Source organism: Bombina bombina, chromosome 4 (genome assembly GCF_027579735.1).
Source record: "Bombina bombina isolate aBomBom1 chromosome 4, aBomBom1.pri, whole genome shotgun sequence".
NCBI classification, from domain to species: Eukaryota; Metazoa; Chordata; class Amphibia; order Anura; family Bombinatoridae; genus Bombina; species Bombina bombina.
Window position 1 is genome coordinate 889,117,700 of NC_069502.1, and position 23,340 is coordinate 889,141,039.

Consider the following 23,340-nt stretch of genomic DNA (forward strand, 5'->3'; position numbering starts at 1 on the left):
GTTTGGGGGGGGGGGGGATCAGGGAGGTTGGTGGGTAAGGGGGGGATCCTACACTGCAGAAAATTATATATATATATATATAAAAATTTTTTTTAAAAAAAAGTCTTATTTTAGTACTGGCAGACTTTCTGCAAGTACTTAAGATGGGGGTGACCTTTGGGGGTGGGGGAGGAAAGAGAGCTGTTTGAGAGCGGTCAGGGAGGGATCAGGGGGGAGGCTGATCTCTACACTAAAGCTAAAATTAACCCTACAAGCTACCTAATCAACCCCTTCACTGCTGGGCATAATACAAGTGTGGTGCGCAGCGGAATTTAGCGGCCTTCTAATTACCAAAAAGCAATGCCAAAGCCATATATTTCTGCTATTTCTGAACAAAGGGTATCCCAGAGAAACATTTACAACAATTTGTGCCATGATTGTACAAGCTGTTTGTAAATAATTTCAGTGAGAAACCTAAAATTGTAAAAAAGTTAAAGGGACAGTTTACTCAAAAATGTTCTCCCCAATGATCCACTTTACCTGCTGGAGTGTATTAAATTGTTTACAAGTAGCTCCTTTACCCTTATATTGGCATTTGAAATAGTTGATTTAGCATGTGGTATCCCCACCTATTCTGAAAGTTTGTGGCCGCAGGTCCAAGCTATAGATAAGCTTTGTAAACACAGCCAGCAGAAGGAAATACACTCCCAATGGGATATAGCAGAGATAAGGTAATACAATGTTGATTTTTCATTGCTCTCTCCAAGTACTGGTGATTGTTTTATGGACAGATATAAGATAAAGAAGCAGGTATATGTACACAATGTGATACAGTAATGAGATCTGATTATACCTACAAGCTCAATCCATTTTATTAGCTTTTGGCTATGAAACACAAAATCAGGGCTTTAATATGCACAAAAAACCTTAAAAAGCAAATTTTCATATATTTTTTACTCTGCAGTTTGTAAAAAAAGCAATTGTAAACACATTAAGGGAAAAACTATTTTTTAGTATACTGTCCCTTTAACGATTTTTTTTTATTTGATCGAATTTGGCAGTGAAATGGTAGCATGAAATATACCAAAATGGGCCTAGATCAATTCTTTTGGTTGTCTACTAAAAAAATTATATAGTTTTGATAGGTAAATATAAAAAAGGCTCTATTTCTGTTTAAACGTAGTGATGGCAAAAATGCTAAAAATGCTCTGGTGTTTTGGGGAAGTTTTTGTCTGAAATGCACGGGTTAAGTGTTCTAGTTGCTCCAAATATATACTTTTGTGTAGCAGTTTTGGATTGGGTGACTGCTATTAAAAGGAACATGAAAACCATTTTTTTTCCTTTCATGATTCAAATAGAGCATACAATTTTAAACAACTTTCCAATTTACTTTTAGCTTTAGTGTAGAAATTACCCTCCCACCCCCTGATCCAACCTCATCCCTCCCAAGCAGCTCCCTGCCCTCCCTCACTGGTCAACTGACAGTCTGTCAGTATTAAAATGTAAGTTTTTTTTTTTTAAATGAACTATATATACACCCCCAGAAAACAGAATATGGTTATAAAGAAAACTGCAGAAATGTTTTCCGTCCTTATTTTTCAATGTTAAATTCATATTTATTGTTATTTTATGTACCCATATAGGCTATCACAAGAAAGCCCTGTTTGTGTCTTGAAAAAACTGTGTATAATATGTATGGGTGCACTTAGCAAGAGAGTGCTGGTGAAACCAATACTGAGCAAAAATGACAAAATTGCCTGGGTAATTTAAAGGGATATGAAACCCAAACATTTTCTTTTGTGATTCAGACAGATCACACAATTTAAAAAAATAATAAATAAACAAAATTCCAATTCTGTTATCAAATTTACTTAATTCCCATGGTAATCTCCGTTGAAGAGATACTAGGTAGGTGTATGTATGGTAGGTGTTCTTGCATATGGATAACATTCTTGCAAAACTGCTGCCATATAGTGCTCTAGACACATGTGCTCTCCTGAGCTTATGACCCTGCTTTGCAACAAAGGCTAACAAAACAACTAAGAAAAACTGATAAAAGTAAATTGGAAAGTTGTTGTTTTTAAATGACATGCTCTACCTGAATTATGTCCCTTTAAGAACAGAAACTGGGAAAAGGATCTGCCCTTAAGGGGTTAAGCAGGTTAGTTGTTTAGAACATCTACTGACAGAAAATGAATACATTTCAGTCACTAAAATCTCCACAATGTGACCCTTGTACCATAACCCCTCTGTGAACTCCTAACAACCTCACTATAGTAAGAAATGTGTGAAGCAGGTGTGTCTTAGAGGTCTCAACAGAGACTGGACCCACACCTCGGGTGGGGGGGGGGGGGGGTTGGCACATCTTACAAAACAGGGCTCACAGTATAAGTAAAGTGAATGGATTTGACTTTACAAATATGGTTACAGCAAGCAAGGATGAAACCAGGGAGCAGAGTAAAACATATTGTTTATTAGCACATCCAGTGCATATTAAAATGGAGCAGAGAACGCCGGAAGACAGCGAACATGTTTTAGCCTTGGCCGTAGTCATAGCTAGGGTCTAAACCTGCACATAAAATATTTAAAATAACCAACACCTTATTGATTAAAACAATGCTTGTGTGTTTACACTTTATTACCCTGCACCTGTGTTTGCTGTAGCAACCTAAAAGTGACAGGATATAGTGGTAATGATATGTATATAATATTAATACGTTACACAGCGAACCGCAAAGGATAAATACAGTGTAATGATATCTCTTCACTGAACATCTAATACAGTTGTTAAAGGGACGGGAAACCTCAAAAATTTAATTCATGATATGGATAGAACTTACAATTTTAAACAACTTTCAAATTTACTTTTAATATCAAATATGCTTCATTCTCTTGTTATCCTTTGCTGAAGGAACATCATTGCACTACTGGCAGTTAGCTGAACACATCTAGTTAGCCAATCACAAGAGACAAATGTATGCAGGCACCAATCACCAGCTAGCTCCCACTAGTGTAGGATATGTGCATATTCATTTGCAATAATGGATACCAAGAGAACAAAGTACAATGGAAAAAAGAAGTGATTTTAAAAGTTCCTTAAAACTGCATGCTCTTTCTGATTCTTGCAAGTTTAATTTTGACTTTCCTTTCCCTTAAAACTCTCCTCTTATGTATATTTGGTAGACTACACAGAATCCTATGAGTGGATATGCAGCGTCTTAGCCTGTGACCCGTTCTATCCGTGACTAGGAGAAGTGCCCCCCGGAGTTTTCTGAGTCCCCCATTGGAACAAGGGCTGTGACGTTCGGAATTAGTGATGCACCGCTGAGGGGTCTGCAAGGCTTTCCACATCTCTCCTCACTTCGTGAGTACCGGCAGTCTGCCAACTCGTTAAGGACCCACATTAAAGTTATACATGTTGCCTGTCCTTCCACATTGTGTCTCATTCCTAGGAGATGAACTCCCACTCTAGCTGTTTTAGAGTGTCGGTTGCCCTCTCTTCACTTGAACTGTGTGAAATTTGCATTGTTTTGCATAGTCCCCATAAAAAGCTTAAAAGGACATTAAACAACTTGTAATTACCGTTTTTGCTCGATTATAAGACAAGGTTTTTTTCAGAAAAAAAACCTCTGAAAAACCGACCTCATTTATAATCAATTAGTGGCGCTGAGAAGACTTCTTAAAACGACCCATAAACCGTGTGGAGGTCACGTGAGCTGCGCCGAGGTCACAAGATCTGCGTTGGGGTCTCACTTGACCTAGATCTCAAAGAAGTACTGTATATGTACTGGTACTGATCAGAGGAGCACAAACTGATAGGTAGGGCTAAGGTGCATACTGCAAACTTAGGCGTGGGTCACATGAGCACAGTACATGCTGTGTAAATGTTGTACTACGGTATACAGTATGCTCCTTAGCCCTATCTCATGGTTAGAGCACATCTTTGTGAACTACATATCCCATGATTCTCAGGCTGCCTTAAGGGTGACTGAGCATCATGGGAAATGTTCTACTCACTTGTGAGCTACTGACTTTGATAGGTGAGCAAGATGCACATTACCCCCATTAAAGTACCACCTCACATTACTACCCCCAGTCCCACAACTACACATGAATGTGTGTATGAGTGAAGTGGCAGGCAAAAACTGCGTGTTCTTTTTTTTCCTTTCAATTAGATCCACAGTTGGGGGGTTGTCTTATAATCAGGGTCCTCTTACAACCGAGCAAATACGGGTACGTTTCTGTTGCTATAGAAATCAGCCAAGTCTAAGCAAATTAACCTCTTGTTTACTGCAACTGTTTATCCAACTCCATCCACCAGTAGCCTTATTTGGAGGTACCAATTTGGGCTTGAGTTTGCAGACAACAATGTTAGTCATGGTCATTAGAAGGAAGAACCTTGTAATTATTGCAACACACTTCTGTTTTCTTGCTGTAGAAAAACATTAGCCAAGTGTAAACATCTTGAAAAACAAATTAATAGTTTCTTTACTTTAACCCCTTAACAACCAGTACCATACCCTGTATGGTGGCTGTCCCTGGGCTGTGCGCACACCTCTGTTACTCCTGTTGGAGCAGCTGTGCCATTTCTACATGCCTCAAGAGAGGCGTAATAGAGGACACCCCAGGTTAGCAATCGAAAGGGACAGGGTGTCCCTGTGATCCCATGCCTGTGAGAGGGGTGCCTCCATTCATGAGATGCATGCTGTAATCAGCATACAGCTGGCCGATTAAAATCACCCCAGACAAGATTCCCGGTCATTGATAAATGGGCCCCATAGTGTAGGTAACAAATTAAACTGTTTTTGAAGGGAAAGGATTACACTAATTTATTTGTTTGCATCTAAACATTACTAAAAAAAAAACATAGCATGTATGGCTATATAATGCTTGCTAAAGGGGTTAAATGTGGATCAACAATGCGCCAACATGGTTGGAAATTGGGAGCTGTGCCTCCTGACTAATTCAATGGCTGTGTTAAAAAGTGATGGTAAAGTTATAACTATCTAAAAGTAAATCCAAAATCTAACATTTTAAATATGATCTTTTCATTTTTTTTTTTCTTTTAAAGATTTGCAGTATCCTTTTTTTTCATAATCAGTTGGATTATTCCCTGCCCGACTGCCCTCTACAAATGCCCCTCCCCATATGAGGTCTTTACCTCCATCCAGTCTGCTTTGCAGTCATACGGCACAGATGTGCTCTCATCAGGGGTGAAACTACACCCTTTAATAAAAAATGTTGACCTGCCACTGCCTGCACTGATATCATGTGAGTGTGACATGATGCTTCACTAGTGTCTCTGACTACAGGGGTTAGTCTTTCTGTTTTACCCATTGGTGTTTAGGTGTGTATGTGACTGTGTGTGTATTTATGCATGCATGTATGTGTGTGTGTGTATATGTATGTATGTGACTGTGTGTATTTATGCATGTATGTGTGTGTATGTATGTATGTATGTGACTGTGTGTATTTATGCATGTATGTGTGTGTGTGTATGTGACTGTGTGTGTATTTATGCATGTATGTGTGAGTGTGTATATGTGACTGTGTGTGTATTTATGCATGTATGTGTGTGTGTGTATATGTGACTGTGTGTGTATTTATGCATGTATGTGTGTGTGTGTGTGTGTATGTGACTGTGTGTGTATTTATGCATGTATGTGTGTGTGTGTGTGTGTGTGTGTGTATATGTGACTGTGTGTGTATTTATGCATGTATGTGTGTGTGTATATGTGACTGTGTGTATTTATGCATGTATGTGTGTGTGTGTGTGTATGTATGTATGTGACTGTGTGTGTATTTATGCATGTATGTGTGTGTGTGTGTATGTATGTGACTGTGTGTGTATGTATTTATGTATGTGACTGTGTGTGTATTTATGCATGTATGTGTGTATGTATGTATGTATGTGACTGTGTGTGTATTTATGCATGTATGTGTGTGTGTATATGTGACTGTGTGTGTATTTATGCATGTATGTATGTGTGTGTGTATATGTGACTGTGTGTGTATGTGTGTGTGTGTGTGTGTGTATATGTGACTGTGTGTGTATTTATGCATGTATGTATGTGTGTGTATGTTTGTGGAACCAGCAAATTACAGACCTTGTTACTACAGCATGGGGGGAGGGAGTAAACAGTGTCACTATACAGTACCACTATATACAGTACGTGGGGGCTGGACCATGTCACAGGCTACTGTGGTCACTTTATAAAGTACTGGGGCGGGTAGGGTCAGGCCAGCCATCTCACCGGCAGATTACAGACTGTCACTGACTCACTATATACAGTACTGGTGGGTTAAACAGTGTCACTATATACAGTAATAGGGGGTCAGACCATTTCACAGACTGTGGGCACAGGGTACCTCCTTTTGCAGACATGTAATCTGATTCACATTTTTTTTCTGTGTTAAATGTTAAAAAAAAAAAAAGAGATATGTATCAAATTCACTTTTTTGGGGGATGTGGGGGGGGGGGGCTTCTTAGATTCCTGCACCTGGGCCCTGTGGTTTCTAGTTACGCCTCTGGCTCTCATCTCATTTATTTTTTCCTGTGCTGTATGGCTACAAAACGGATTGGATAGAGGTGAAAATGTAACCTTGAGGGAAAAAAAAAACCCATTTGTATACTATGTCTGTGGTTGGCTGAAATCTGTCACATGATACAGGGGGCTGGAAAAATGGGAGAATAAATTTGTCAGAAAAATCTATTGCTTACTTGAAATTCAGAGTAAGTGCTATTGCATTGTCTTTTTATTATGTACTTGTTAATTATGTGATTCTACTACATTGAGTGCTCCTTTAAAAGGGACACTCAAGTCAAAATAAATGTTTATGATTCAGAAAGAGCTTGAAGACACTTTCCAATTTACTTCCATTATGAAATTTGGCAGTGTCTTTTTATATCCATACTTTATGGGGAACAAGATCCTACTGAGCATGTGCACATGCTCACAGAGTATACGTATAATAATCTGTGATTGGCTGTCTGTCACATGATACAGGGGGCCGGATAATGGGAGAAAAAAAATCTACTGCTTATTTGAGTGTTATCGTATTGTCTTTTTATTATGCACTTTTTAATTATGCAATTCCACTGCATTGATTGGTCCTTTAATCTCAAAACCAGTACTCCTTTGCTGGACTGGAGACCACTTTAAAGAGCAATAAACGCTTAATAGATGTTAGATATAATGATGATTATTAAAAAGTAAATATTAGCCTGAAAATAGTATGTAATATTTTTTTTTATTTGTTTAAATGTTGAAGAAATAAGTGAAAAAAATATAGTTTATAGTAAAGCTGCAACAACTAATCGTCATAATCCATAATAATAGATTATGAAAATAGTTGTCAACGAATCTCATAATCGATTAGTTGGTTTGCAATTAGTTGGTCTGTGCACAGCACCAGCTCCTTCACTTCAATGAGCTCCTGCATATGGTATTGTGTTTTATGGTTATGCACTTAGCCTAAAAAAGACGTCTGCAGACGTTTACTTTTCACTTTTTCAGGACAGTATAAGTTTACAACTACCCCTGGCTTATGTGCAACCCAGATATAATAGTCATCATTTGTATTGTTTATATTAAATCAGGTGATTTGGAACTATACTTTGCATGATATAGTGCTGAACTTGTTATTTACACCTAGCCCTAGATTGATGGGAATCATTTAAACTGATGTTTACACAATTATTAGCATATTGCTTGCTATTGCTGATTATATGTACTGTATGAATAAATGTGTAAGGCTTTGTCCTGTTATTAATATATAGTCCTTAGAACTTTTGATTAGTTTTTTATTGTTTTTGTATATTTTTAATAAATTGTGATAATATGTACCAGATTCAACCTTTATAAGTATATATCTTATTTTTAGAGCGGACTAGATATTTTCCCCTAACCATTTAGCTGGTTATTTACCATTGCATATAGATATTCAAGATATTTTTTATGTTAGAATGAAGTCAAGGGTTACTTTATTGAAAGCTCCCTTGCCAAGGAGGAAAACACTTGCATTCGTGAAGAGCTAACAAAGATAAATATCCCACTTTGGTGAAATTGGCAAAACCCTACTTATACGTCTCAAGCACCTCAACACCATCTGAGTGCCTTTTCTCTGCTGCAGGAAATATAGTTGCAAACAGAGAACCAGCCTAAGCCAGAAGCATGTGGACAATGCAAAGTTTCTGAAAGAGTGAAAAACAGAATGTTATTAACAGTGATAGTCTAACTCTTGCTAGTTCTACCTCCTTTCAAACAGTTTGTGGTTTTGTTTTGCTTATTGATTCTTTTTTATCCGATTAGTCGATTAATCGAAAAAATAATCGTCCGATTAATCGATTATGAAAATAATCGTTCGTTGCAGCCCTAGTTTCTATAAAGTAATGGGCACTGCCATGTTAAAAACTAAATCTCCCTCACCTAATGTCTTCTGTAGAAGATTGTCAGGGAGATATAAAAGGTTCATACAATGATTTTCTGGAATGTAGCACAGATATTAGTGTGTTGCACTTTCACAAGAAGAAATCCAGCTTCGAAAAGAACCTTCTTCCGCTTTGGGCATAATGAAACTGCTGAATACACATCTGTATTTAAACTTGCATTCTCTATCCGAATCAGGAAAATTAATTGAATTTCATGTCCTGGCTCTGCTCATTAGCTTTTGCTTCCCCAGTACACTGGGTTACCACTGTAGATAATATCTAACTTCTCCTACACTGTGAAACAGTCTCTTAGAAGAAGGATAACATTTCACAGAGCAGTATGTGAGAAGGCTAATTTATTACCGTAGAAACCCAGTGTAGCCATGCTGAGGAAACAGAAGCTAAGGAACAGAGACAGTGCGTTTTTTGTGCTGCTGTTCTTATTTAACCCATTACACCAAATGGGCATTGGTACTAGGGCTGGGCAATATGGGAAAAAATAAAATTGCGATTTTAGACCAAAAAAAATTGCGATTTTTTTAAAATAACTGTTAAACATACATTTCTCACTAAAAAATGCATTAAACTGTACAGAATCTTAAAGTAAATATTTCTCGTTGACCAATACAAGCTGAGAGCATTAAATACACACAACAAAACTAGTTTAAATAAAATATAAGTGCAAACAGATACCTGATGTGCAAGCATTATGTATATATATATATATATATATATATATATATATATATATATATATACATACATACACATATATACAGTGGATATAAAAAGTCTACACACCCGTTAAAATGTCAGGTTTCTGTGATGTAAAAAAAAATGAGACAAAGATAAATCATTTCAGAACTTTTTCCACCTTTAATGTGACCTATAAACTGTACAAGTCAATTGAAAAACAAACTTAATTTTTTTTAGGTAAAAGAAAATAAAAATATAAAAATAAAATAATATGGTTGCATAAGTGTGAACACCCTTAAACTAATACTTTATTGAAGCACCTTTTGATTTTATTACAGCACTCAGTCTTTTTGGGTATGAGTTTTTCAGCATGGCACATCTTGACTTGGCAAGATTTGCCCACTCTTCTTTGCAAAAACACTCTAAATCTGTCAGAATGCGAGGGCATCTCCTGTGCACAGCACTCTTCAGATCACCCCACAAATTTTGAATTGGATTCAGGTCGGGGCTCTGGCTGGGCCATCCCAAAACTTTAATCTTCTTCTGGTGAAGCCATTCCTTTGTTGATTTGGATGTATGCTTTAGGTCATTTTCATGTTGAAAGATGAAGTTCCTCTTCATGTTCAGCTTTCTAGCAGAAGCCTGAAGATTTTGTGCCAGTATTGTCTGGTATTTGGAACTGTTCATTATTCCCTCTACCTTGACTAAGGCCCCAGTTACAGGTGAAGAAAAACAGCCCCAAAGCATGATGCTGACACCACCATGCTTCTCTGTGGGTATGGTGTTCTTTTGGTGATATGCAGTGTTTTTTTTGCGCCAAACATATCTTTTGGAATTATGGCCAAAAAGTTCAACTTTGGTTTCATCAGACCAGAACACCTTTAGCAACATGCTTTTGGGAAACTTCAGATGTGTTTTTGCAAAATTTAGCCGGGCTTGGATTTTTTTTCTTGTAAGAAAAGGCTTCCGTCTTACCACTCTATCCCATAGCCCAGACAAATGAAGAATACGGGCGATTGTTGTCACATGTACCACACAACCAGTACTTGCCAGATATTCCTGCAGCTCCTTTAATGTTGCTGTAGGCCTCTTGGCAGCCTCCCAGACCAGTTTTCTTCTTGTCTTTTCATCAGGGACATCCAGTTCTTGGTAATGTCACTGTTGCACCATATTTTCTTCACTTGATGATGACTGTCTTCACTGTGTTCCATGGTATATCTAATGCCTTGGAAATTATTTTGTACCCTTCTCCTGACTGATACCTTTTAACAATGAGATCTCTCTGACGCTTTAGAAGCTCTCTGCGGACCATGGCTTTTGCTGTAGGATGCGACGAACAAAATGTCAGGAAAGACCAACTAGAGCAGCTGAACTTTATTTGGGGTTAATCAGAGGCACTTTAAATGATGAGAGGTGTGTACTGACTCCTATTTAACATGATTTTGAATGTGATTGCTTAATTCTGAACACAGCTACATCCCCAGTTATAAAAAAGGGTGTTCACATTTATGCAACCATATTATTTTAGTTTTTTATTTTTATTTCCCTTTACCTAAAAGATTTCAGTTTGTTTTTCAATTGAGTTGTACAGTTTATAGGTCACATTAAATGTGGAAAAAGTTCTGAAATGATTAATCTTTGTCTCGTTTTTTTACATCACAGAAACCTGACATTTTGACAGGGGTGTGTAGACTTTTTATATCCACTGTATATACACACTAACACACACACACTGTATTAAAATAATAATATATATACACACACACATATATATATATATATACACAGTGTATATATATATATATATATATTTCTTAAAACCCTATAATACTGTTATATATGAGTAGTTACAGTCTGTTTTGCGGCAGTGCTAAGATCTTTCACACAGTGCAGAAAATGTTAATGAATTGTATAGCAGATGCTTTAAATACCCGTGTTAGGGTCTGTTTATCAGAAATAAATTAGAACAAAATAAACAGTGACATTTTCAAATTCCCAAGATTCCACTTTAACTGAAGAAATGCAAATGACATAGCCTATCCCCTGGATACTCTAACAGGAGTGTACATAAGTGTGAGATATTCCTTAATAATACCGAGGTAAAACCGATTATAAATGCATGCAGAGTGCAGACTCAGCAAATCCTCCTGCTTTGTATGTGAGCTGGGAACAGGGGAGAACACTAAAGGAAGCAAATGCTGTGCAAGGATGGGGTTAAATCTGATTCATAATTACTGAGACCATTGAGTGCTCCACAAGGTTCTGGTTCCGATGTCAGGGTTAGGTATTCCCCTATAAGCTCAGCCTGTACACACACCCAGTGATCATACAGGAGGTGGTTCAGGAGTCCAGTCTTACAAGCTCTAGTCCAGACAGCCATAGTGAGAGGGGGGAGAAGGTGCTTGCACAGGGAGAGACAGACCTTGTTTACTCGCCAGCAGAGGGCTAGCCTATACGAGCCCCCTCCTGTACGTCATAGGGGGCGGGGCTAAAAATTGCATATTCTCACGGTTTTAAAACCGTGGCGATTAATCGCGGTTTAATACCGCATCCGCGATTAATCTTGCAGCCCTAGTAGGTACTATATCATACTGTATTTTGCCCAGTGTACTGCGTTGATGTAATACCTACATCCAACACAGAGCACATTGCGGTAACCGCCGTCAGCTTAGATAGCGGGAGCTGTAATCAGGAGGCAGAAAGCATCTGGTAAGGGAGCACTGATTGATTGTGACATTATGCCACTCTCTGTAATGATTCTCCAGTGGAAGGGAAGCCAGCAGAGGAAAGGGAGAGAGAGGTGGGGTTCCCCACACTACGGCTAAAGGTTAAGAAGGAGAGGGAGGGATGGGGCCCTATACTACAGAAAAATAAATTGGCTGGAGGGGGGACCCTACACTACAAAAAAAAGTGATCTTGTAGGGCGGTAGTGCAGAAAAAACCCCCCAAGTATAATAAATATAAAATAAAAAAATAAGAATAATTTGTCACTGGCAGCCTGGCTGCCAGTAACCTACATGGCAGGGAGCAGTGGGAAGGAGAGGGTTAGAGAGAGCTGTTTAGGTGGGGACATCTACACTACAGAATCATTAAAAAAATATTTTTTAAAAATAATAATAATAAATGAAAACCCTAGACTGCATACTGACAGACTGCCTGCCGGTGCCAAAGATGGTTGTGCCCATGTGTGTGTGGGAGTAATCTCTAGACTAGAGGGATTAGCCTTACAAACTACCTGATTAACCCCTTCACTGTTGGGAATTTCAGAAGTGTGGTGCACAGCTGCAATTAGCGGCATTCTAATTGCCAAAAACCAATGGCATGCATTATGTCTAAAGGGATCCCGGAGAAGCTTTTACAACCATGTGTCTTATTACTGCAGTAGTTGTGTGTAAATAATTTCAGTGAGAAAACCAAAGTTTGCGTTCAAGATTGTGGCAAAACAGTTAGACATGAAAAATTCAAGGTATTTGAGCACTGTCTTATTATATAGTCATTATACAATAGTTGAAAATCCTTTTTTTCCCCTTTTCTATCCCTTTAATGATCGATGTACAACATCAGCAAGACCTGCGCAATTATCCTTCAGCAAAGGATACCAAACAAAATGAAGCAAATTTGATGAGGTAATTTGGAAAATTGTATGTTCTGAATCAAGAAAGAAAATATTTGGGGGTTTTGTCCCTTTAATAGAGTGATAAGATATGTAGAATATGAAGCTTATTGGCAGATTTTTAGAAAAAAATAATAAAATAATAACTGTTGCAGAGACATAAAAGGCAAAGCTTGTGGCTCCCGAGTTGGACTTTGCCTGTGTGTTTCACCTCTTTGTGGGGGTTAAAGGAAGATGAAACTGCTGGGTGCAACTACAGTAGCATGGTTACTACTCAGTATACTTTTTATTTTTTCATTGTACCGCCAGCTCTCTTTAAAGTAATTCTCTTATTTTAACCAATTACAGAAGCCAGTTGGTAAAATTATGAATCGAAAATAGGATGCCACCATCTTGAAATAAAACGTTTTGTTGCATCCTGTGACAACAGCATTGCACTTTCACAGGTCAGTGATGGTTACATCTTTTTGACAGCTGTACCTTACACATTGGGTGCATAATAGAAAGCAGTAAAATTAAATGTATGCAGTTAATTTACATAGTTTCAAAGTTATAGTACATAGCAAATATAAAAAAAAGCCCTCAGGAATAATATAAAGCATTGCAGTCACCGCAAAACAAACAGCTCCCAGTGTGTATTGTGCACTTTAAACTGAAGTGCATAATATGGCTTGTCAAGAAGACAAAGATATCACTGATCTGTGAATGCACACTGCTCCTGTGAGGATGCGAGAAGATGGTGGCGCCCAGAGTGAAGATGCAGAAATTCACTAACCAACACTTGTAAAGGGTTAAAATAATAGAACAGCTTTGAAGAGAGATGCAGGCACAGAAAGAAAAACTATATCATGTTAAATAGTAGCCATGCTGCTGTCATTTTAACCTAGCAGTTTAATACCACTTTAAAAAAACAGACTTGCACTGTCAGTAGTGTAATAATAATGAATTAGGGCATATCATTTTTCAATTAAATGTATCTTTAAGCAAACTTACTCAACATAAAGTAACCTAACAAAAAAAAAAAAAAAAAGTAAATTAAAAGGGACACTAAGGTCAAAACTAAACTTTCACGATTCAGATACAGCTCGCAATTTTAAAAATTTTCCAATTTACTTCCATCATCAAACTGTGCCGTCTTTTTATATGTACAGTTTCTGAGGCACTGGCTACTACTGAACATGTGCAAGAGTTCACAGTATATACATATGAGTCTGTGATTGGTTGATGGCTGCCGATAGCGTAGGTAGAAAAATGGAGGAAAAGTTTAAATTTGTCAGAAAAATCCACTACTCATTTGTAATTCAGATGAAATGCTCTTACATTATGCATTTGTTGATTATGCAATTCTATTGTATTGAATGTCCCTTTAATATATATTACTATGTTATTATGCATACCCATGCCTGATTAAATAAAAAAAGGTTAAAATAAAACTTTAATTAAGATAAGTAAAACTTTTGGAACAGATAAAGGTCTCCAACTCTTAGTTCAGACAATGAAAGTTTTTTTTATGGATGTACCTCACAAATGTCAGTAATTTGGTCCTACAGATGTAGTAAAAGAAAATATTTTTTTCCCAATAGGTAAGTATAGCCCAAAATGAAAAGCATGGAAGCTGACAATCTATGTAAAACATACGTATGCGTATTAATATCGCTGAATATCCCAAACTGATTGGTGCAAACTCAGTATTCCATATTGCAGAAAAAGAAAAGAGTCCAACTGAGAGATGTTCTGGGCTTCCCTCTGTATTTTTGGAACACTGACATGGTTTCTTGACCGAGTGGTAAAACAAACAAAATTTCAGTTGCTATTAAAGACACAGTAAAGTAAAATTATACTTGTGATTTAGACAAAGCAAGCAATTTCAAACAACTTTCCAATTTACTTCTGTCAACAAGTTTGCTTTGTTCTCTTTATCTTTAGCCACCTGGCATTAGTGATTGCAACAATGTTATACATAGTTGCAAAAACTGCTGACATTGACATGTGCACACTCAAACTCCTATCAGCCTAACAAGAGAAGACAATTTGATAATAGAAGTAAATTAGTAAATTGAAATGTAGTTTAAAATGGCATGCTCTGAATCATTAAAGGGATACTAACCCCTCATTTTTTTCTTTCATCATTCAGATAGAGCATGCAATTTTAAGCAACTTTCTAATTTACTCCTATTATCAATTTTTCTTTGTTCTCATGTTATCTTGATTTGAGAAAGCAGTAATAAAAGGTTAGGAGCCGTCCCATTTTTTAGTTCAGCACCTTGGTAGAGCTGCTGATTGGTTTGCTACATTTAGCCACAAATCAGCAAGTGCTACCCAGGTACTGAACAAAAAATGGTCTGGCTCTAAAGCTTACAGTACTGCTTTTTCAAATCAAGATAGCATGAGAACAAAGAAAAATTGATAATAGGAGTAAATTAGAAAGGTGCTTAAAATCTCATGCTCTATCTGAATCATGAAATAAAAAATTTGGGTTTAGTATCCCTTTAAAGTTTGACTTTAATGTCTTAAAGTGAATGTAAACTTTTATGAATGAGTGCCCGGATTTTAAAAATACTATTAAAAACGGAGGCACTCATATTCATGAAACTTTACATTGCAGCATATTTTTTCAAATACTTACCTTTTTATTCAGCAAAGCCGGATCGGCGATCCCCCCGCCCGCTTCTCATGCTGTACTACGCACAGCAATTAAGAAACCGGCTTCCTCCAATCATGGCGTGGTGGCCTCACGAGATGGGACGCTCTGGGGTGCACGCCATAATTGGATGAAGCCGGTTTTGTCATTGGTGACGTAGGTATAGAGGAGCTACGGGCGGGGGCTCGCCGGTCCGGCATTGCTGAAGAAAAAGCAAAGTACTTTTAAAAATATACTGCAATGTAAAGTTTCATGAATGAAAGTGCCCTTGTTTTTAATAGTATTTTTATAAACCGGGCACTTATTCATGAAACTTTACATTCACTTTAAAGGGACATGAAACCCCAAAAATGTATTTCATGATAAAGGTAAAACATACAATTTTAGACAACTTTCCAGTTTACTTCTATTATCAAATTTGCTTCATTCTCTTGGTATCATTTGTTGAAGGAGCAGCAATGCACTACTGGTATCTAACTAAACACATGGGTGAGCCAATGTCAATATATATATATATATATATATATATATATATATATATATATATATATATATATATTAGGGCTGCACGATCAATCACCGCGATTTAAAAAAAGCGAGAGTATGCAATTTAAAAAAAAAAAAAAAAAAACATTTCTCTGTTCGTCATGAAAATGGAGGCGGAGAGGGAGGATGAGAGTCAATGACACATCCCCCATGTTTTCCTGGACAGTCACTCAGCTAAATGACTAACACATGAAGCAGTGTGCATTGTACTACCTTTACTGCACTTAGAAACACAAATCATGCTGCTGGACAGTCAGCACTTTTCAGGTTTCTCTATGCACTCTGCTTCATATGTTACTCATACCACAGCTAGACTGACTGCCCAAGAAAACATGGACAATGTGGTAAGAACTGGCTAACTAATTTCATTCCAGTTAGCTTTGTACGTGTTGAGTTCACTTGTTTGTATTATGTACTCTAACTATAACTGTTCTTAGTGTTCTGTTATGTACTACAGAATAGCTGTGTGATGTAATATGACAGGCTGCAGGATTGACCTTGTCAATGCCACATCCCTCATGTTTGCCTGGACAGTCACTCATCTAAATGAACAAATGCAGTAGTGTGTGCTTTGTACCACCTTTACTGCACTTATACACAAATCATACTGCTGTTAAGTCAGCACTTTTCAGGTTTCTCCATGCTTACACTGCTTCATATGTTAATCGTACCACAACTGGACTGACTGCCTAAGAAACATGACAATGTTGTGTCGGAAGACCTAAGAACTGGCTAGTGTCTACTATGTAACCACAGCACAGGCAGCTAATTTTGTTTTAACTATTTTGTTGTTTGTATTTTTATGCTCCCAGAGTGTATTGGACATTGAGAAACATGCACATTAAAGGGACAGTCAACACCAGAATTTTTGTTGTTTAAAAAGAAAGATAATCCCTTTATTACCCATTCCCCAGTTGTGCATTACCAACACTGTTATAGAAATACACTTTTTACCTCTGTGATAACCTTGTATCTATGCCTCTGCAAACTGCCCCCTTATTTCAGTTCTTTTGACAGACTTGCATTTTGGCCAATCAGTACTCACTCCAGGGCAACTTCACGTGCATGAACTCAATGTTATCTATATGAAACACATGAACTAATGCCCTCTAGTGGTCAAAATACATTCAGATTAGAGGCAGTCTTCAGTGTCTAATAAATTAGCATATGAGCCTCCTAGGTTTAGCTTTCAACTAAGAATACCAAGAGAACAAAGCAAAATTTGCGATAAAAGTAAATTGGAAAGTTGTTTAAAATTACATTCCCTATTTAAATCATGAAAGATTTTTTTTTGGACTTGACTGTCCCTTTAAGATTATGTAGTGTTAAATACATTTTTTTGAAAAATTAAGGTGTTATAGTCATTTATAAGAAAATTGCGATTTTTGGGGTCCAAAATCCGCAATTTTCATTTTTGCCCATATTGCCCGGCCCTAATATATATATATGTAGCCACCAATCAGCAGCTAGAACCTAGGTTCTTAAACCGGGCTGTGACGTTTATGCAAAGGGATTGAAAGCCCGGGGGGGGGGGGGGGGGGCGCGCTTATCGTTGAAGCGTTCAAAAGGTAAAGATTTTAAATTGAAAGTAAAGTTTGCTGTTTTGCTAACCGTAGTAACATAGTATGTTGCAAATCAATAGGACTTTCATTCATGTTTTTTTATATACTTATGTGCAAATCAAGTTTTATCCTAAATAAAAGCAGAATTTTACCTATGATAAATTCAACCCGTTTTTTTTTTTTATTCCTACTTCCTGATCACGTTTCTTTTTGGGCCAACTGAAATTCTGGCCGTTAGGCGGCCGTCATCCGCCTATTGATGGATCTGCGCATGCGTCAAATCTAGATTCTCTACTGTTATACTGAACGCGCGTTCCCGATTCACGCATGCGCATAACATTTGTGGCTGACAGCATAAACGATAGATAGACGCATGCACTTTGGACAAAGGTTAAACAGAGAATCGCATGTGCATTAAAGTTAGAATAGTCGATTTGCGCATGCGCATTGGAACTGGTCCTTGTGAACGCGCATTTGTGATTTGTATAGAGCGGGTGGAACCGTTCTATACGACAACACTGAAAAATATAGGAAGTAGAAAATGGGAGGAGTAAGCAGGAGAACGGTATTACAATTATATGATATAAAAACGGCACAAATCAATACATTTCATAGAAAAAAATATAGCGATTGTAATATTATACAGTTATACAATGCAGTGATGTGTTCTAATGGGACAAAATTTACTTTCACTTTAAAAAATAATGAAATCTAAAAAAATTTGATGAATTAAACCCACCCTCATTTTTAAAAGTTTATCTGATGCCGTGGGGCAGTTGCGTGAAGTTGACCTTCACTTTAAAACACCGTTAGGGAGCTGCTGGTCTCATTATCAGTTGTATCCGCAATGGAACAGGGGTGCTCTGCAACTCACGAGTGGTGCTTTAACTATGGATTTAGTGTTAAAATTACATTCTCTGGTGAAATACTGCAAGTCATTTTTGCACTATGTCCTATTAGAAAAGATCTAAATGCAAAACTAAAATGTTAAAGGATTATAAGTGTATGTTTTCTTAGTGCAAATTGCAAAGTTTTGAAAACCACAAGCAAATGCTTATCTTGCCTATTTTGATGAGCTCCTGAACAGAACAATCACCGTCTATTATAGGGCTGGGCCAGGCAATTTTTCGCGACACTGATAATGTGTTTGTTTTGCATAAATAAAGAGATGCAATGAATATTGCTTTGCTCCACCTAATAAATTATAGAAATGGAAATACAAAAAAAAAAAAAAAAAACTTTGCTTACAATGCATTTAATAAATTCAGCGTTAGAATGTCAACTTTTTTTTGCCTCTTCACAGTTTAATAACAAATAGGTTAACCCTTTATAGTGCAGTTGCAAACTGCTGTGCAGCTTTAAGACAGATGTATGACATCCTATGCCATTGGCTAAGGTCACCAGTAACAACATGATCTCTGCAAAACATCAGCCCATGACAGGCTGCTACTAGGCGAGTCTCTGCTGAACCTATCCTGTCACACTGGCATAGCTGGCTATCAACGAGCAAAGATGGGCGACTAACCCCCTATACCGCACCATTCAACAAACCGGATACAGCAAGAGAGGGCGGCGTACAGAAAGGGAGGAGTTTGTCAGGCGCAACCCACTTCCGCGCAGCTGTGTAAGAAGAGGAGGAGAGCGTCTGAAGGGGGAAGGTGAAGGGAAAAAAAAATAACGAACAAAGATGGCTCCCGCCTTCGTTGTCGCCTGAGCGGTGGAGGAGGCGGGGTAGGGAAAGAGGGAGGAGGTTGGGTGGTTGTAGACGGGGTGCCGCTCACACATGGCGGCTGCTGGAGCAGGGAGGGGGATGGAAAGATAATGATCGCGGCCCTCAGGCCTCCCTTTGTCCGAAAAACAGCTATGTGTGACGGCTTGAAGTTCTAGAACGTGACAACCGTTCTGCTATACAATTAGTCTCACTCCCAAATTTATACAGAATGCCACGAAGGCGGCAGAATACCATTTATTAGTCAAAAAATAAACCCAACCCATAATACATACAGAATGCAGCGCAGTGATCTCAACACAAATATATACGAAGGCCTGTCAGGCCTAAATAAAAACCATATACTTAAATGCTTACTAATTTACCCACCCGCAACAATAAATTTAGTCATTATACACACTACGTATTTCCCGTATATGCGCACTGCATTGTAGAATATTCCTAATATTGCACCAGTATCTCAGGCGGCGAGTCCACACGTGGTGTTTGAGGAAACGAATGCCCGATAAAATTCAATAAAGCTTTATTTACCTTTTTAATCTGAAATGATTCTTGAAATATAAAGAGCGAGAGACCGTGCTCGGTGCGAGCTTTCTTCTCCGTCGTCGTCTTGCTCTTCCTCTCCGAGAAGAGGGAGGGGGGAAAACGGTCGGTGCTTTCCTGTCCGGTTACGTTAAGGTCACATGACTGTCAGTGGGGGAGCAGCTGGAGCTGCTTTGCAATAGTTCTCTCCCGCCGGGGGAGTGTGAGGCGAGAAGTCTGTGGCGGCAACAGTCGTCTTCCCATCCCCCAGTTCTCTCTCACATACAGTGCGCGTTTCGTTTCCTCTGGTAAAGGGAGGTTGCCGCAGCCGCCATCATCTCCGTTTCTCCGTCAACACCACCTTAGTGCTGTGTTCATGAGGGGAACCGAGATGATGGCGGCTGTGGCTATGCCCATTTAGAAGCGAGAAACAGATCAGTCCTATAAAACAACGTGCTCAGCAGCATGGCGTTTTGTTTATTATATTCAATGACTGCTGACAGAAAAGTTTTACTTTGCAATTGTTTAAGCCACTTGTAAAAGAAACATACTAGCCAATGTAATAATAAACATTAGTTATGTCAGTTGTCACGGTATTTAATTGAAACAGAAGCACGTTGTACCAAATGTCATGTTTTGTTTTATTAAATATGACAATAAATCCTAATCTTGATTTGTCATTAAATTATTTAAAATATATTAATTGTCAATACATAGTTTTATATTTGTTTTGATTATTTTAGTATTAAAGGTGTGTTTTGGGCAACTTTATATTTTTACAGCACTATGCTCAAGATCTAAATTACACTAAAATTATCTGTATTTGAAAGAGAATTCCGTCTCTTGTTCCCATTCTTTTAAAACTTTTTATTTCCAGGTGTCCCAACAATAATAGATTTTTCTGCAATTAATTTTTATTTAGCCTAATTTCAGTTAATTATATGAATAAGTAATGGACCATAAAAATAATAACTTTGTTTCAATAAACTTTTAGTGCAGCTATACAGCATGACATTGTGTAATCCTTATTAAAATGTTTATTTGGGGAAAAAATAGAATTCAAGGGAAACATAATGGTTTTGTGTGTGCAAAATTTTTTTTTTTTTTCCAGTACTACAAACAAATAAATTTGTGTTTGTATGGCTTTTTCATAAAAAATGTGGGCTGAAATGTATAACAGTAAAAAATGTTTGAGGGCACTGCCAGTGATTGTCAGTGTATCCTTTTTACTCAAGGATGTCTACAACCTATTGCCTAAAAAATGCAATCCTATCCCAAGGGAAACTAGAGTCTACCTCTACTTAGAAAAATAATAAATGAATACAAAATACCATATGCAATAATATAGTTTGCCTGTACTTTAGTCACTATAAGGCAAAGTCTGGCATAGTGAGGATAACTAGCTAGAGCCACATGCCAGCTAAAGTGCCACACTGAAATGTGTTCTGTGAAGAACTGCTATGCCAAACTGTTAAATTGGCCTAAAACATGCGGCTTATAAGTGAACCTTATAACCTGTATGAAATAAGGTCAAAAGCAGAAAGGTGATATCATTCATTGTATTTCCATTGTTGAATTGTAAGTTTTGTTTACTTAAAGTGAATGTCAATTTTTCCGTTTTGTGTAATCTAGTTTTGTAGTCATTACTGAGATTAAGCATACCGCCGCAATAAATTTCTAATAAAATGTGTATTTTATTTTTTATTTTAAATATTGCATATCGCTCATTCGCTTACCCGCTCCTCCCACTCACTGCTTCCTACTTTTCATCCATATTACGTAAACAGCGGTCCCACCCGCTGTTTACGTATAGGCACTGCGCGCTCCCGTGTCTATTTTACATTGCGCATGCGTTACTCTTGTTTACGCTGTATAGGAAATGAAAGGAATCCATATAAGAATGTAACGCTAGCCGTGTTTATTAGTATTGCGCATGCGCGAAATGTGCACAAGCTTACAGTAGATTAGCTCGGCACCAAAGACGAACGCATATTACGTAATGAGAAGAGGGTGGGTCCCCCCGTGGTTAGAGCCGTTATTGGCTATTAAGAAATCAATCAAAAAGATGAGCAAAAGAGCACGAATGCCGGGCGGAGGACGGTTTAGCCGCAAATTGATATAAATTTATGAAAATAAAGGTATACATTTAGAAAATTTAAATTTGATGAATGAAACTCAGGTTTTTTTTTTATATTTGATAGACTGCTGTTTAGAACGAAGGCTGAGTTTACATTCACTTTAAATGGCTAAAGATGCTATCTATATCGTGCAATTGCTTTCATTATTCTGCATGTTTAACACACATCTACTGTATCTGCAATTAATTATATTAAACATTAAAATGAACCTAGAAAAAAATACATCAGACTCACTTTATTTTTTTCTGGTCCAAATAGCTTGTTAATACACTTGATTACCTCACATTTTTATTTACATTGGAGTTTTAAAATATTTTTTTTATATTTATGGGTAGTGTAAATCCATTGTAGAGTATAGTATTTGCTTTTTAAATTAAATATTGGTCTGCAGCAAGTGACTTCTGAGTTTTTATATATTTTTTTGAACTGTGGCAAGTTTCTTCGGAATAAAGTGAGGCAAAACTTTTTTTTGCAATAGCAAAAAAGATGATCATGTGCCTCATAATTTTGGAAAACGTGATTCATTTTGTTCTTCATAACTTGTAGCTTTCACAGGAACACATTATGGGGTTATTCACAATCTTTTAGAAAAGCTTATTAAATTATTTATCTACAAAAATCCCCCTAGACTTAAAGGGACACAAACCCCATTTTTTTTTTCTGTCATGACTCAGAACATGCATTTGTTTTTAGCAACTTTCTAATTTACTCCTATTATCGATTTTCTTCGTTCTCTTGCTATCTTTATTTGAAAAAACAGTAATGTAAGCATAGTTGCCGCCTATTTTTAATTCAGCACCAATCAGCAGACGCTAGCCATGTGTTAAACCAAAAATGATGAAAGAAAAAAATTGGGTCTTATGTCTCTTTTTTTAATTGGTGAATTCTCTTATTTTGATTCACCTATTATCACAAAATGACAAATGTATGGGTAAACCAGTTTTGTCATCCAGACAAAACAGGTAAAACAGTTTACCCTAATTTTGTATCCCCCTTTAATTTGTTCCCAATTATCTATTTTACCTGCTGGATTGTATTCAATTGTTTGCAAATATTGCCTTTACCTTTATATAGACTTTTGAAAAAGCTGATTTTGTTTGTAGTATATCTATCTGTACTGGAAGTTTCTATATCACTGTTTTTTTAAACCATTTCTTAGGCCTCCCTAACAGTCCAGATTTTTAGGATATCTGAACTGGAGCACAGGTGAAATAATCAGCTGATTAGTAAACATGGTTATTTTACCTACTCTCATCCACTGTAATTAGGGTTGCACCGATACTTAAACCGATACCTCCAATTCCTACCTATACACCATCTTGTGGCGTTTTTCAAACTGCGTGTTCCCATTTCATTTTAAGCTTGAGTGGAGACTTAACTAAAAATTGTTCACTTCTGTTCTGTCAATACAAATTGCTGTTATTTGTATTATTGTACGTCAGAGCAGTGCTCCAAAAGGTGCTAACTATACAGCTGAAAGCCT

The 23,340-nt window shown here is 37.3% G+C and overlaps 1 protein-coding gene across 2 annotated transcripts in view; it reads right to left on the reverse strand.

Annotated features, from left to right (window-relative positions):
• ZBTB2 (zinc finger and BTB domain containing 2) overlaps positions 1-20,055 on the reverse strand; it is a 42,243-nt gene extending 22,188 nt beyond the window's left edge. The window contains exon 1 of one of the 2 annotated variants that reach the window (XM_053711798.1): positions 19,729-20,055. The gene's annotated coding sequence lies outside the window, so the exon portion shown is untranslated. The remainder of the gene's footprint in view (positions 1-19,728) is intronic. The other variant, XM_053711797.1, reaches the window with a different exon arrangement.
• Positions 20,056-23,340: the final 3,285 nt, after the last annotated feature.